Below are 16,565 nucleotides of genomic sequence, written 5' to 3'. Positions count from 1 at the left end.
AGTTATAGCTTTATAAAATGTATCAATGTAGTATGCAAGCAAAACAAATTTTAACAACATATCAAAGTTACAGACTTTAATGCTTCATTGAAAATTATATATGATATGAATAATACCTAATATAAAATAATTGTATACTGTCACCACTATTATGTAATAAAACCACCATTAGAACTGGAGTAGGTAGGAACGGACTATTGACAAATCTAATAATTGATTTATAAAAAGCTCTAAACCACTCTGTGACCTGGTCTTTTGACCTATCTCTGAATTGCTTTATTAGAGCTCTTAGAATATGTTAATGCATTCTCTTATGCTATAGCATGGAGGAGGCAACGGCACCCCACTCCAGTACTCTTGCCTGGAAAATCCCATGGACGGAGGAGCCTGGTAGGCTGCAGTCCATGCTAAGGGTCGGACACGACTGAGCGACTTCACTTTCACTTTGCACTTTCATGCATTGGAGAAGGAAATGGCAACCCACTCCAGTGTTCTTGCCTGGAGAATCCCAGGGACTGGGGAGCCTGGTGGGCTGCTGTCTATGGGGTCCACAGAGTTGGACACGACTGAAGTGACTTAGCAGCAGCAGCATGCTAGAGCAATAATTCTCTTAATGTAGGAGGAAAAGACATCATAGAATTTCTGGAGAACTTTTTTGATCAGTATCATTTGCTCTGATTAGAAGTTAATCAATAAAATTAATAAAATATAGGGGAATCCCCTGGCAGTCCAGTGGTTAGGACTTGGTGCTTTCACTGCCGTGGCCAAGGTTCAGTCCCTGGTTGGGGAACTAAGATCCCACAAGCCACATGGTGCATCTAAAAAGAAAAAAGTTAACACAGCCTCTTCCAGGAAGTGGCGTAAACATACTTTTTTCAATTCCTCCTTCTAAGTACAACTAAGAACCCTGGATATTACATAGAAAAGAAGCATAAGAAGACTGAAAGATGAAGAGAAGGCAGACTGACCAGGGACTTAAAGGCTCAAGGAATGATGTGGTGGTGAGTTCCCTGGGTTTTCTTTTTGCCTCATGTATCCCAGACTTGGAGCTTAAGAATCTGGCAACTTGGAAATGCCAAAAAACCTCCAGGGATATTCTCTCTTTAAAAAAGAATTAGGAAAGGGGCAACCTAGCAAGACAGAAAACTTTTCAAAAACAACCACTTTACTCCAGCCAAAACCCAAAGAAAAAAGCTGTAGCCCCACCTTCACCCATGGTGAAGGGCCAGGTGAGCAGCTTAGGCTTTCACCCTCGCCAGTTTCTTAACAAGGTGCCCTAATCTCCTGCCTCCTCACTAGGCAGAGTGGGGAAGAGGTCTTTCATCCCCATGTCGTGTTGATGAGCCCCATCCAAGCCCTTGGTGTCATTGGAAACTTCATGGGGAGCCTGCACTGCCACCTCAGCTAGGCAGTAAGGAGGTTGAATCAGTGGGGGTGGTATCAGCGAAGGCCTACTGGAAAGTCAGATTTTCATCACATAGAGGCCAGGCCCCTCTTCCACCATTACCCTCTTGATCCTCAACAGTGCTCACCGTTCATGGTGTGGTATCAGTGAAAACCATGTTGGGAGCAGTAAAGAGGCACTTCTACCCCTTCCAGCCTGGGAGGTATCCCTGGAGGCTTAGTGGGGAGCCAGTGATCCCACCCCCACCCAGAAGTAACAAGCCCCCCAGGCTGTCAACAGATTCTAGTAAGGAACCTGGACTTCTGTTTCAACTTGACAGTAGTGAGGTGATGTTCCACTTCCCTGTTGGAGAAGTGCTAGAGGAAGCCAGCTAAAACAGAAGGTTAAATAAAATTCAGAGTCTTAGAATAGTCAAAATATTCAGATCTCAAACAAAAAGCACAGCTTATTCTCAAAAAAAAAAAAAAAAAAAATCAAATTCTCAAACAACGTCAGAGTGAATGAAAAAGGGCAATCAATAAATGCCAATATCAGTAAGGCAAAGATGTTAGGATTACCTGACAAAGATTTTATAGGAGCCATTGTAAAAATGCTTCAGTGAACAATTGTGAACACATTCGAAACAGCTGAAAAAATAGAAAGTCTCACCAAAGAAATAGGAAGTCTCAAAAAAGATATAGAAGATATAAAGAACTAAATTGAAATTTCAGAACTGAAAAAAATGTAATAACCAAAATTTTAAAACTCAACAGATGAACTCAACACAGAATAGAAGGGGCAGAGAAAACAATCAGTGGACTACAAGATAAAACAATAGAAATGACCTGATTTGAACAACAGAGAACAAATAGAATTTTTTAAAAATTGAGAAGAGACTCAGAAACCTGTGCTACTATAACAAAATTTCTAATGTTTTTATCACTGGACTCCTAGAAGGAAAGTATAGAGTGGGCTGAAAAAGTTCCCAAAGAAATAATGGCTAAAGATTTCCCAAATATGGCAAAAGACACAAACCTATAGATTTAAGAAGCTAAACAAACCTGAGGAGACCCACATCAAGATACATTATAATCAAGCTTCCTAAAATGAAAGCCAAATAAAACATATTGAACAAAACCAGAGAAAAACAGCACCTTACCTACAAGGGGGAAAACTATTTAAATGACAGTGGATTTCTTATCCAAAACCATAGAGGCCAGGAGGAAGTGGTAGGACATTTTTTAAGTCCTGAAAGAAAAGAGCTGTCAACCTAGAATCCTATATCCAGTGAAAATACGTTTTAAGAATGAAGGGGAAATCAAGGCATTCTCAGACAAAGGAAAATAAAGAGAATTTCACCAACAGATGTTTCCTAAAATATTACCAAAGGAAGCTGGAAGTTATCTGAACAGAAAGGAAAGAATTTTTTTTAAAAAAAGAACCTTGGAGGTTTCCCAGGTGGCTCAGTGGTAAAGACTGTCTGCCAATGCAGCAGATGCGAGTTCAATCCCTGATCCAGGAAGATCCCACATGCTGCAGGGCAACTAAGTCCATGTATCACAGCTGTTGAGCCTGTGCTCTAGAGCACAGCAATCACAACTACTGAGCCTGTATATTGCAGCTGTTGAAGCCCGCATGCCCTAGAGGTCGTGTTTTGCAACCAGAGAGGCCCCAATGAGAAGCCTGTGCACTGCAGCTAGAGAGTAGCCCCCGATCTCTGAAACTAGAGAAAAGCCTGCATAGTAACGAAAACCCAGCATGGCCCAAAATAAATAAACAAAAATAAAATATTTTTAAAAAAGAATCTCGGAACATCAGGAAGGAAGAAAGAACATGGTAAGCAAAAATATGGGTAAATATAATAGATTTCCCTTCTCTTCTTTCTAAATTATTTTTGATGATTGCAGTAAAAATTTATAACACTCTCTGATTTGGTTCTAAAGATTGTTGAGGAAGAATTATATATAATTATAAACAATAATAAAGGAATATAAATGTGTGAAGCAAAAACTGATAGAAATGAAAGAAGAAATAGATGAATCCACATAGTTGGAGGCCTCAGGTGCTGCTGTCCATCAGGTCACAGAGTCAGACACGCCTGAGCGACTGAACAACAACAACAACGTAGTTGGAGGCATCAGTCCCTCTTTTGCAAGAACCGATAGAACAAACTAGACAGAAAATCGACAAGGTTATAGAAAAACTCAACAATGGCATCAACCCAAAATAATCAAAACTAATAGAACATTTCACCTAACACCACAGCATATACACTCTTATCAAGTGTCATATTCTGGGCCAGAAAAGCAATACCAACAAAATTTAAAGACCTATAAATCATACAGACTATATTCTCCATCCACAGTGGAATCAAACTAGAAATTAATAACAGAAAGGTAACAGGAAAATCTCAAAACCCTTGGAGACTAAACAACACACTTCTGAATAATTCATGGGTCGAAGAGGAGGTCTTAAAGGGAAGGAAAATACACTGAAATGAATGAAAGTAAAAATACAATGTATATAATTTTGAAGGACACAGCTAAAGCAGTGATGAAAAGGAAATTTATAGCACCATTTGCCAAACTTTTTCATCACCCCAAAACAAAAACTCTATATCCATTAAGCACCCCCCCCACCCTCTCCGTTCTCTGCGCCCCTCAGCCTCTTTCTACTTTCTGTCTCTATGCATTTGCCTTTTCTAGATATTTCATATAAGTCGAATCTTACAATATATGTCCTTTAGTGTCTGGCAAATTTTTATTTAGCATAATGTTTTCAAGGATCATTTATGCTATAGAGTGCATCAGAACTTTTTTCCTCTTTATGGGTGAGTATTTTGTTCACATGGTTTTCTATTAGGACAATTGGGTTGTTTCCACCTTTTGGCTATTGTGAGTAATATTGCAGCAAGCGTCCATCTACAAGTAACTGATTCCTTGTTTTCAGTTCTTGTGGCTAGGAATAGAATCACTGGACTATATAGTAATCATATGCTTAACTTTTTGAGGAACTGCCAACCATTTTTCACAGCACCATTTTTCATTCCCACCAACAATGTGCAAGAGCTCCCCATATTGTTGCCAACACTTATTATTATACAGTTTTTTTTTAAATTATAGTGATCCTAGTAGGTATGACATAGTATCTCATTGTGGTTTTAATTGTATATCCCTAATGATTAATGACTTACCTGTTGGCTCAGACAGTAAAAGCGTCTGCCTACAATGTGGGAGACCCCAATTCAATCCCTGGGTCAGGGAGATCCCCTGGCGAAGGAGATGGCAACCCACTCCAGCATTCTTGCCTGGAAAATCCCATGGACGGAGGAGCCTGGTAGGCTACAGTTCATGGGGTCGCTAAGCGTCAGACATGACTGAGCAACTTCACTTTCAATGATTAATGATAGAGTGAATGAATGAATAAATGCATAAACAGGCTTACTAGTTTAATAAATTTCTATCACAAAGGGTAAATCACTCTTTTAGTCTATATTATTATATTACTGTACAAGAGCACTAATATTTGTTTTAAAAACGATAAAGCATAACTCAGCATTTGTATTTATTTGTCTTGCTTATACAAATACTCTTTTTGTAATATGTAATATTGTTTATCCATACATCATGGTGACTATAGATTATCTCCTTTTACAGAATATTGCAACTAATACATAGTGATTTTGTCTGTCTTTGTTTCTTGCCACATGTTAGGCCATGGCCTCTTGGGAAATGAGTTGAACAAAATGAATTAGAGCTCTGCCATTGTACAGCAAGGGGGTTCATTTGAATAGGCACAAGCAGACTGTACCTTTAATACTGTGTATAAATAGGCCTTTTTTCAGGGCACACCCTGAGGAAACTATGAATCATTTTGATATTAAATTGTAATATAGAGAAAACTTGGTATAACAATACATTTTAATTATTATCAATGTGACTTGTGATAAAATAATGTATTTATAAAACATCTCCTAGCAAGCACCATGGTGCTATATATTCAATCATCACATTATGAAATCTCAATAAGAAGCTGTCTAAACCACACTCCAAAAGTTTAAAATTTCCCTCTCCAAAATAAAAGTGAAAGTACATTGCCATTTTAACCTCAGAAGGCCTCAATGAGCTTCCACTGATTCAAGGTAAGGGGAGGAGTTCAAGGGGAAGATATTACCCTCCTCACCACCTTTGTATAGGGAAAGCCCTAGGATTTTGATACTAGTCATAACCAGAGGCCAGCAGTCATGCAAGATTAGAACTATTCCAGTCATTCTTCTCTTAGAAATTATGCCCTTTTCTCAAGGTTCAAGCTGAATAGTCATAAGCCTGTATCTTAGACTATTTGTATCATGTCAAACAACTTCCTTGTTTTCTGTTTACACTTTTAATCTAACTTTTATCCCCAGTATTAATTAATAGTTAACATTTCAGGACACCTAGCACATAGCACGGAGAAGGCAATGGCACCCCACTCAAGTACTCTTGCCTGGAAAATCCCATAGACGGAGGAGCCTGGTGGGCTGCAGTCCATAGGGTCGCACAGAGTCGGACACGACTGAAGTGACTTAGCAGCTTAGCAGCACATAGCAGGCACTGGCTCAATGGTTAACTGTTGGATGAGTGAATGAATGATTTAAAGAACGTTATCTTGATCCTCTCTCACCTTCGTCAGTATAAGCTGTATGCAGTTTAAAATATTTGTTTCTATACCAAAAGCCAGGCTGTTCAAATATACTAACCTCAATAAATAATTAACCTTGAGAATAGAAAGTTACAAAAAAGCAAATTAATTTGCCAATTATTCTGGCAGGGTGTGGCATTAGTCTGATTCTATGGTGTCCTTAAACAAAGGAAGCACTGTTTCAAACTTAATCTGATGAAAGTGAAACGTTCTAAGGCAAATGAATAAATTAAATACAGTAGAAAGCTTTTGCCACATTGGTGTAAAGAGTTAGAATCAATAACTGCGACAAAGTTTGCTAAATATCAGGATTTTAATGTATTGTTTTGGTTTGGGGACGTGATTTATTTCACCTCAGATCAAAATCAGTGTAACAAATAGCCATGTTGTAATGGAGTGCTACTGTCGCATAAAAGTCAAAGATATTTAAATTGAGGACAATAACCCCACAAGTTTAATTTATGAGTCTAGCAGCGTGACACCGTATAAGTAACTGTGTTCACTTAAGGATTTATTCTGATATTTGAAAACCTGCCACAAGAAATGAGCTTCTGATAGACATTGTGAGATACTGTGTATTAACTACACTAAAGGCTTTTCCTTCAGAGTGTGCCCAAGAAGTAAATGTTTATTACCTCTCGTTAATCCATTGTTCCTTTATTAAATGTAACAGAATCGGGGTTAGCCCATATGGGCGTGTCTCTGAAATGCAAATAACCTATCATAAAGAAAATCCTGTCCGCAGCAGCGAAACTGTCGCGCGGTTGCGAGGCGCCGCGGGGCCGGGAGGCTTTCTTGGGAGGAGGAAGCCCAGGACTGGACTGAGATCCGCAGACCGCGGAGATCCTCGCCCCCTGGCGGTACCCCTCTCTCCTCTCCCCCTGCGCCTCCGGAGTCTCCGTCCTAGACAAGCCCCGCCTCACCTTCCCCTAGTGACCCAGCCTCTCACCCCCTTCCCCAGCACCGAACCCTCCTTCGTGTCCCACCCCACCCTCCTCCGTGCCCCACCTTCCGCAGGCCCCGGGCTACTCTCGTCTCCAGCCCTGCGGGTCCCGCCTCTCACACCCCAGACGGCCCCGCCTGTCCCTGCCCAGGTGGCCCCACCTTCCCTTTCGGAGGCCCCGCCTCCCCACTTCCTCATTCCTCAGTAGTGGGCTGGGCTGGACCAAGCTGGCGGTTGGTGCTGGAAGCAGTGCACTGGGCTCGTTCTTTATCTTGTTGGCGGGTGATCTTAACGCCTTCTTTTCTTCAACCGCGTCAGCTCTCCTCTGGTGTTCTTTTCCGGCTATGCGGTCCAGGGTCTGGCCTTAGGCTAGTCCCCTGCTTGGTTGTTGCTGAGGCGGTAAGCCGGGACCCGGTTTACCCACAAGCCTTCTCTCCCGGCTGCCAGGGCAGAAACCCTGTGGGTCTGACCCCATTAACGTTCCCCTGAAGGACTGATTTATAAATGACTCGAGCGCAAGTGAATGGACGTGTGTATACAGGTTGAGACATTCCATTTGGAATGAATGCAGAATCGATTCTGACATTTAGTGCCTCAAAATTAACTGTCATTCAGGTTATGTTTGAAAGAGCAATGTTAATAAGTAAAAACTTAGATAAAAGCTGGCAAGGATGCGGCGAAAATGGAAACCTTGTGCATCGTCGGTGGAGTTGCAAACGAGTTTAGCTGCTATGGAAAACAGTATGGCTGTGTCTCAAGAAAGAGTAGAACGACCACATGATCCAGCAATTCCACTTCTGGATGTACAATTGAAATTTGCTAAGAAAGTAAAACTTAAATGTCGCCCCCACAAAAAAGTAAACACGTGAGGTGACGGATGTGTTAACTTGATGGCAGAAATCCTTTTACAATGGACACAATTCATTACATTGTACACGACCTTAAATGTCTTACAATTTTATTTGAAAATTGTTCCTCAATAAAGCTGAAAGAAAAGTGACTGATGCAAATTTGTGCATAATTAACTTTGTACTGGGTATTATGTATATCACTAATTCATAAAATAATACAGGTGAAAAGTATAGAATGATGAAATAGTGGTTAGTGTAACTGATAGTGGTTCAATTTAAATCATCAATTATACATCAAGTTGAGAGACATACTGCCACTAAAAGTATAGTGACAAATTTGAAAAGCAGAACATAAAAGTTTTACTTATCTTAAAAAATGGATATGAGTATAAAAGGGTGATTGTAGAAGGATACAGAATGCAAAATAGAAAATCAGACTCCTTACAGGAGGTCAAGGCTGACTCATCCTTTTGGGGTGCCCTGAAGATGCCTGGAGCTCTTTCAGTTCCTGCCCTTTCTGAGTTTTGGTTAGCCAGAGTTTCCTCTGTGAGCTTCCCTAAATTAGAGGACAGAGTATGCTGCAATAATAGACACCCCAAAATATAATGATTTACATGAGATAGGCGTGTTACCAAATCAAACTTGAGTCCACTTAACTGTGTGAAGTAAAGTCGATCTAATGACACTAGGTGGTGGTGAAAGAAAATGCAGCTTTTATTGCAGACACCGAGCAGAGTCTAGGTCGCTAATCCTCAAAAGGCCCAGACTCCTCAGTGGCCTTCAGGGAAAGGTTTTTAAAGATAGGATGAGCAAGAAGGTTACAGGGTGTGTGATCAGCTCATGCACATTCTTCTGATTGATTGGTGGTGAGATAATTAGAAGTCAACATCATCACCCTTCTGATACCAGCTGGTCTGCAGCCTACATTCTTGTGGGCAGCATACTGTTAACTTCTTCCACCTAGTGGGAGTTTCAGTATCTGCAAAGCAGCTCAAAGAACATGGCTCAGAACATTATCTATAGCCCTTGATGAGGCCCTAGAAGTCCTTGACTTCACTTCATGGCTAAACTCTTATTATTTTTCTTGCTTGTCTGTTTTCTTTTGTTTTTACATTTTCTCACTTCTCTGATTAAATTTATTCTTTGGAACTCAGGGAAGGCTGAGGATGCTAAAGTTTTTCTACAAAATAAAGACAGGCAGAGGATATGAGTTGCTTGGGAGGGTATGTCTTGGGAAAGCCACATAGGGTTCTGCTTGGTTACAGGAACTTACTTCTCATGTAACAGTCTGGAGGTAGAAGTGGCCCAGGCAAACAGGGTTGTTCAACTCCAGTAAGTTATCCATGGGCTCTGGTTTCTTTCCTCTTAATGCTGCACATCACCTCACCAGAGGTGAGGTCCGACTCTGCAACCCTGGGGACTGCAGCACCCCAGGCTTCTCTGTCCTTCACCATCTCCCAGAGTTTGCTCAAACTCATGTCCGTTGTGTTGATGATACCATCCATCTCATCCTCTGTCGCCCCCTCCTCCTCCTGCCTTCAATCTTCCCCAGCATTATGATCTTTTCCAATGAGCCAGCTCTATATATCAGGTGGCCAAAGTATTGGAGCTTCAGCTTCAGCATCAGTCCTTCCAATGAATATTCAGGGTTGATTTCCTTTAGGATTGACTGGTTTGATCTCCTTGCTGTCCAAGGGACTCTCAAGAATCTTCTCCAGCACTACAATTCAAAAGCATCAGTTAATTCTTTGGCACTCAGCTTTTTTTATGGTCCAACTCTCACATCCATACATGACTACTGAATGTGTCCATCACTGTTTCCACTTTTTCCCCATCTATTTGCCATGAAGTGATGGGACCAGATGCCATAATCTTAGTTTTCTGAATGTTGAGTTTTAAGCAAGCTTTTTCACTCTCCTATTTCATCCTCATCAAGAAGCTTTTCAATTGCTCTTCGTTTTCTGACATTAGAGTGTTATCATTTTCCTTATTTGCATGATTAAAGCTGGGGCACTGCCAGAGGTTTGCATTGGCGCCATCTAGTGCTGGGGGAGAATTCCCTGGTGGCTCAGACAGTAAAAGCATCTGCCTACGATGCGGGAGATCCCGGTTTGATCCCTGGGTTGTGAAGATCCCCTGAAGAAGGAAATGGCAACCCACTCCAGTTTTCTTGCCTGGAAAATCCATGGACAGAGAAGCCTGGCAGGATACAGTCCATGGGGTCGCAAAGAGTTGGACATGACTGAGCGACTTCACTTCAGTGCTGGGGTAAGGGCAAAAGAGCAGAGTTGATTTATTTTTCAGCAAGTGATGCAGAAGTGGCACATATCACTTTTACTGAGAACTTGACCACACTTGGCCTTAAGAGAAACTAGGAAATGTGGTCTCTAGCCGGGGCTTCATGTGCTCAACTGAAAATTTATTAGTTTAGTAAAAGGAAAGAACAGACTTTGGGGGACAGCTCTCATTCTGCCACATTTCTTCTGTCGACAAAAAAAAAGTTAGTCAATCTAAGAATTGGAAAATTTTATTCCAACCAAATTTGAGGATTATAACTCAGGAAGAGTGTATCAGAAAGCTCTGAGAACATTGTAGAAGTATAGGCACAGTTATAAGTTTTTTTGACACATCAAATGATGTATATGGACAGATTACATAATAAAGATCTAAACGCCATTGTGGTAGGTCATGTGACCCCTTCCTTACAAGATCAAGAAGAAATGTTATCTTTGAAGGAGTTGCCTTGTTGGTGCTAGGAGAATGTTGCTGTTTAAGGTTGGGGAGACGTTCCTGCTGATGGGGACGGTTTGGTTAATCCATGATGCAGATACACTATGCACGGTGGCAGGAGAGAGGAGGCCAAAAGGCAGAATTTTTTATATTTAAATTTTTCTTATCTTGCCATAAAACATACATTTTTATTTTTTAAATTTTTTTCATAAAATATACATTTTATTTCACACTCCTCTTCCCTTCCAATTAATCCCTTCTTAAGTGGAGTTTGTTACTTCAGTTTACAGACAGTCCTTACTGCTTGCAATTGAGGTACCCTAACTGATGCCTCATTCTTCAGGTCTCAATTTAAATGACACCTCCTCAAGGAGGCTTATTTAGCTGTTACCCAAAAACTCTGTTCTCTTGGTGGGTGTTGATCCAAGCCAAAGATTGAAAGAAGGAAGGATTTATTTCTTGCAGCAGAAAAGGAGAACACCAGGAATCTTTCCCAAGCAGTGAGCTCAGAACTGCAAAACTTTAAGCTAAGGGTAAATGCATAATCATGAAGGGGCTTGGGCAGAGGAGAAGCCAGCACAGATTCGCTGCAAAGATAAGCAGAGTCTAAGCTTTAGTTGATTAAAGTCATCAGGGTCTGACCAATGGTCAACATCATCATCCCTTAGGTTCCAGTTAATCTGGGAGTTAAGCACTTCAGGCTAATCTTTACTACTGAAACAGAACTGGGAGTCTTTATAAATGATTTATTATCTGTGCTTTTGTTACTTCTCTTGCCTCATAACAGTCACTTGTTCCTGCATTCTTTTTTTCCCTTAAGATTATTCATAAGAGACTTGTTCAAGGATAAGCATTGGGACCAAGGTTGGATCACAGAATGACTTAGGCTAAAATGCCTTCTCTTACGTCAGGAACAGTATGAAAAGGCAAAATGATAGGATACTGAAAGAGAAACTCCCCAGGTCAGTAGATGCCCAATATGCTACTGGAGATCAGTGGAGAAATAACTCCAGAAAGAATGAAGGGATGGAGCCAAAGCAAAAAGAATACCCAGCTGTGGATGGGACTGGTGATAGAAGCAAGGTCCGATGCTGTAAAGAGCAATATTGCATAGGAACCTGGAATGTCAGGTCCATGAATCAAGGCAAATTGGAAGTGGTCAAACAAGAGATGGCAAGAGTGAACATCGACATTCTAAGAATCAGCGAACTGAAATGGACTGGAATGGGTGAATTTAACTCAGATGACCATTATATCTACTACTGCAGGCAGGAATCCCTCAGAAGAAATGGAGTAGCCATCATGGTCAACAAAAGAGTTCGAAATGCAGTACTTGGATGCAATCTCAAAAACGACAGAATGATCTCTGTTCGTTTCCAAGGCAAACCATTCAATATCACTGTAATCCAAGTCCATGCCCCAACCAGTAACCTCTGAAGAAGCTGAAGTTGAACGGTTCTATGAAGACCTACAAGACCTTTTAGACCTAACATCCAAAAAAGATGTCCTTTTCATTATAGGGGACTGGAATGCAAAAGTAGCAAGTCAAGAAACACCCGGAGTAACAGGCAAATTTGGCCTTGGAATACGGAATGAAGCAGGGCAAAGACTAATAGAGTTTTGCCAAGAAAATGCACTGGTCATAACAAACACCCTCTTCCAACAACACAAGAGAAGACTCTACACATGGACATCACCAGATGGTCAACACCGAAATCAGATTGATTATATTCTTTGCAGCCAAAGATGGAGAAACTCTATACAGTCAGCAAAAACAAGACCAGGAGCTGACTGTGGCTCAGATCATGAACTCCTTATTGCCAAATTCAGACTTAAATTGAAGAAAGTAGGGAAAACCATTAGACCATTCAGGTATGATCTAAATCAAATCCCTTATGATTATAAAGTGGAAGTGAGAAATAGATTTAAGGGACTAGATCTGATAGATAGAGTGCCTGATGAACTATGGATGGAGGTTCGTGACATTGTACAGGAGACAGGGATCAAGACCATCCCCATGGAAAAGAAATGCAAAAAAGCAAAATGGCTGTCTGGGGAGGCCTTACAAATAGCTGTGAAAAGAAGAGAAGTGAAAAGCAAAGGAGAAAAGGAAAGATATAACTATCTGAAAGCAGAGTTCCAAAGAATAGCAAGAAGAGATAAGAAAGCCTTCCTCAGGTATCAATGCAAAGAAATAGAGGAAAACAACAGAATGGGAAAGACTAGAGATCTCTTCAAGAAAATTAGAGATACCAAAGGAACATTTCATGCAAAGATGGGCTCGATAAAGGACAGAAATGGTATGGACCTAACAGAAGCAGAAGATATTAAGAAGAGATGGCAAGAATACACAGAAGAACTATACAAAAAAGATCTTCACAACCCAGATAATCACGATGGTGTGATCACTGACCTAGAGCCAGACATCCTGGAATGTGAAGTCAAGAGGGCCTTAGAAAGCATCACTACAAACAAAGCTAGTGGAGGTGATAGAATTCCAGTTGAGCTATTCCAAATCCTGAAAGATGATGCTGTGAAAGTGCTGCACTCCATATGCCAGCAAATTTGGAAAACTCAGCAGTGGCCACAGGACCGGAAAAGGTCAGTTTTCATTCCAATCCCTAAGAAAGGCAATGCCAAAGAATGCTCAAACTACCACACAATTGCACTCATCTCACACGCTAGTAAAGTAATGCTCAAAATTCTCCAAGCCAGGCTTCAGCAATATGTGAACCATGAACTTCCTGATGTTCAAGCTGGTTTTAGAAAAGACAGAGGAACCAGAGATCAAATTGCCAACATCCACTGGATCATGGAAAAAGCAAGAGAGTTCCAGAAAAGCATCTATATCTGCTTTATTGACTATGCCAGAGCCTTTGACTGTGTGGATCACAATAAACTGTGGAAAATTCTGAAAGAGATGGGAATACCAGACCACCTGATCTGCCTCTTGAGAAATTTGTATGCAGGTCAGGAAGCAACAGTTAGAACTGGACATGGAACAACAGACTGATTCCAAATAGGAAAAGGAGTTCGTCAAGGCTGTATATTGTCACCCTGTTTATTTAACTTATATGCAGAGAACATCATGAGAAACACTGGACTGGAAGAAACACAAGCTGGAATCAAGATTGCCGGGAGAAATATCAATAACCTCAGATATGCAGATGACACCACCCTTATGGCAGAAAGTGAAGAGGAACTCAAAAGCCTCTTAATGAAAGTGAAAGTGGAGAGTGAAAAAGTTGGCTTAAAGCTCAACATTCAGAAAACGAAGATCATGGCGTCCTGTCCCATCACTTCATGGGAAATAGATGGGGAAACAGTGGAAACAGTGTCAGACTTTATTTTTTGGGCTCCAAAATCACTACAGATGGTGACTATAGCCATGAAATTAAAAGACACTTACTCCTTGGAAGAAAAGTTATGACCAACCTAGATAGCATATTCAAAAGCAGAGACATTACTTTGCCAACAAAGGTCCGTCTAGTCAAGGCTATGGTTTTTCCTGTGGTCATGTATGGATGTGAGAGTTGGACTGTGAAGAAGGCTGAGCACCGAAGAATTGATGCTTTTGAACTGTGTTGTTGGAGAAGACTCTTGAGAGCCCCTTGGACTGCAAGGAGATCCAACCAGTCCATCGTGAAGGAGATCAGCCCTGGGATTTCTTTGGAAGGAATGATGCTAAAGCTGAAACTCCAGTACTTTGGCCACCTCATGTGAAGAGTTGACTCATTGGAAAAGACTCTGATGCTGGGAGGGATTGGGGGCAGGAGGAGAAGGGGACGACAGAGGATGAGATGGCTGGATGGCATCAATGACTCGATGGACGTGAGTCTGAGTGAACTCTGAGAGTTGGTGATGGACAGGGAGGCCTGGCATGCTGTGATTCATGGGGTCGCAAAGAGTCGGACACGACAGAGCGACTGATCTGATCTGATCTATGTCAGGAAAGTCATGCATGGTTCTCTCTTTCCAGAGATTTCCTACAGCCCCCTCCCCCCTGATCTGCTTACATCATTGCTTTCTCTAAAATAGGTCCTCTCCCCTTTTCCTGTCATTATTGTTTTTATCTCAGCACTTTGTTTACTTTATGGCACTTAACACAACTTGTAACTTTTTTTTTTTTGCTATGTTCTGTCTCCCCACCGTGTCCCTTTTCTTCACCACTATATCTCCATTACCTAGCACACTGCTCATTATTGGATAGACAAAAAATAAATTTTACCTGGTGTTAAATGCATCAAACAGTGGTCAAGAATGACTCAGAGAGTTCTGAAGTGACCAACTACATATATTGGTAGAAAGTGAGAATATAGGAAGTTAGAAACAGTTTGGAGGAAGGGACCAGAAGATGATCAGTTTTGTTTGCACATGTTGAATTTGAAGTTTTGAATAATTTCAATATAACACCTAGTAGGCAGCTTGAAATACAGATTTAGAGCTCTGAAAAGACCATTACATTGGAGCTACAGATTTAAGAACCTTGAGAACTGGTGAGATCAGGCATGAAGAGCATGAAAAAACTACAGAGAAGGTTTAGGAGGATCTACAAAGAATAACATTTATACAGTGGGCAGAAAGAGCAGCAAAACTTTAGAGGACCCAGCAGGGGCTGTCAGCAAGAACCAGGGAGAAACCTTCAGGGAGCAGGTAGTGGTCACAAATAGTTCAGATGGTTGAGCGGGGCATAAATTGTGTCACATAGTCTGAAAGAGTCCCTTAGAACTGCCAATTAGGAGGCTTAGATACGGGAACCTTATAATAATTTCAGTGGGTAGTGGGCTGTGGTCTGAAGACAGAATGTTAGGAAGTGAATGTAGTAACTGTAGAACATGCTTTCAGGAAGGGCAACCATGAAAACATTTTATTTGGAAAGAGAGGCAAGGTCAAAGGACACTTGAAAGAAAGCTTAGAGTCTCTATATAAGAGGGGAGGGGAGAGAGGGAGCGAAGATGGGTGTGGAAATAACTGATGGAAGAATTTGATAGGAGCAGTTGACAGGAAGAGACAACAAAGCGTTACCCTTCTTTGAAAATGTGAAGATAGTGCTCACTTCAGCAGCACATATACTAAAATTGGAGCAATACAAATAACATGGCCCTTCCACAAGGATGACACAAAAATTCGTGAAGTGTTCCATATTTTTTAATTAAAACTACAATGAGGTATCACCTCACACCAATCAGAATGGCTATCACCAAAAATCTACCAACAGTAAATGCTGAAAAGGATGTCGAGAAAAGAGAACCCTCTTGCACTGTTAGTGGGAATGTAAATTGATAGACTCACTATGGAGAGCAGTATGGAGATTCCTTTAAAAACTAGGAATAAAACTACCATATGACCCAGCAATCCCACTACTGGGCATATAACCTGAGAAAACAATAATTGAAAGAGACGCATGTACCCCAGTGTTTTTTGCAGCACTGTTTACAATAGCTAGGACGTGAAAGCAACCTAGATGCCCATGGACAGATGAAAGGATAAAGAAGCTGTGGTACATATATAAAATCGAATATTACTCATCCATAAAAAAGAACACATCTGAGTCAGTCTTAATGAGGTGGATGAACCTAAAGCCTGTTATACAGAGTGAAGTAAGTCAGAAAGAGAGAAACAAATATCATATATTAATGCATATATATGGAATCTAGAAAGATGGTACTGATGAACCTATCTGCAGGGCAGCGATCAAGATGAAGATGTAGAGAACAGATTTGTGGACACAAAGGGAAGAAGAGGGTGGGATGAAAGGAGAGAGTAGCATGGAAACATATACATTACCATCTGTAAAATAGATAGCCAGTGGAAATTTGCTGTATGAAGTAGGGAGCTCAAATCAGGTGCTCTGTGACAACCTAGATGGCTGGGATGGAAAGGGAGGTGGGAGGGAGATTCAAGAGGGAGAGGATGGATATATGTATGTGCTATGCAGTACTCAGTCGCTCAGCCGTGTCCAGCTCTTTGGACACAT

At 41.0% G+C, this 16,565-nt stretch overlaps 1 long non-coding RNA gene and 1 pseudogene across 2 annotated transcripts in view; both read left to right on the top strand.

Annotated features, from left to right (window-relative positions):
• Positions 1 to 16,565, top strand: part of LOC112448447 (uncharacterized) — a 172,259-nt gene that overhangs the window by 151,265 nt on the left and 4,429 nt on the right. The gene's annotated exons all lie outside the window — the stretch shown is intronic.
• LOC112448588 (uncharacterized) lies at positions 15,637 to 15,737 on the top strand (annotated as a pseudogene).

Source organism: Bos taurus, chromosome 10 (assembly GCF_002263795.3).
Source record: "Bos taurus isolate L1 Dominette 01449 registration number 42190680 breed Hereford chromosome 10, ARS-UCD2.0, whole genome shotgun sequence".
In the NCBI taxonomy this organism is placed as follows: domain Eukaryota; kingdom Metazoa; phylum Chordata; class Mammalia; order Artiodactyla; family Bovidae; genus Bos; species Bos taurus.
This window is presented reverse-complemented; position numbering and strand designations above follow the sequence as displayed.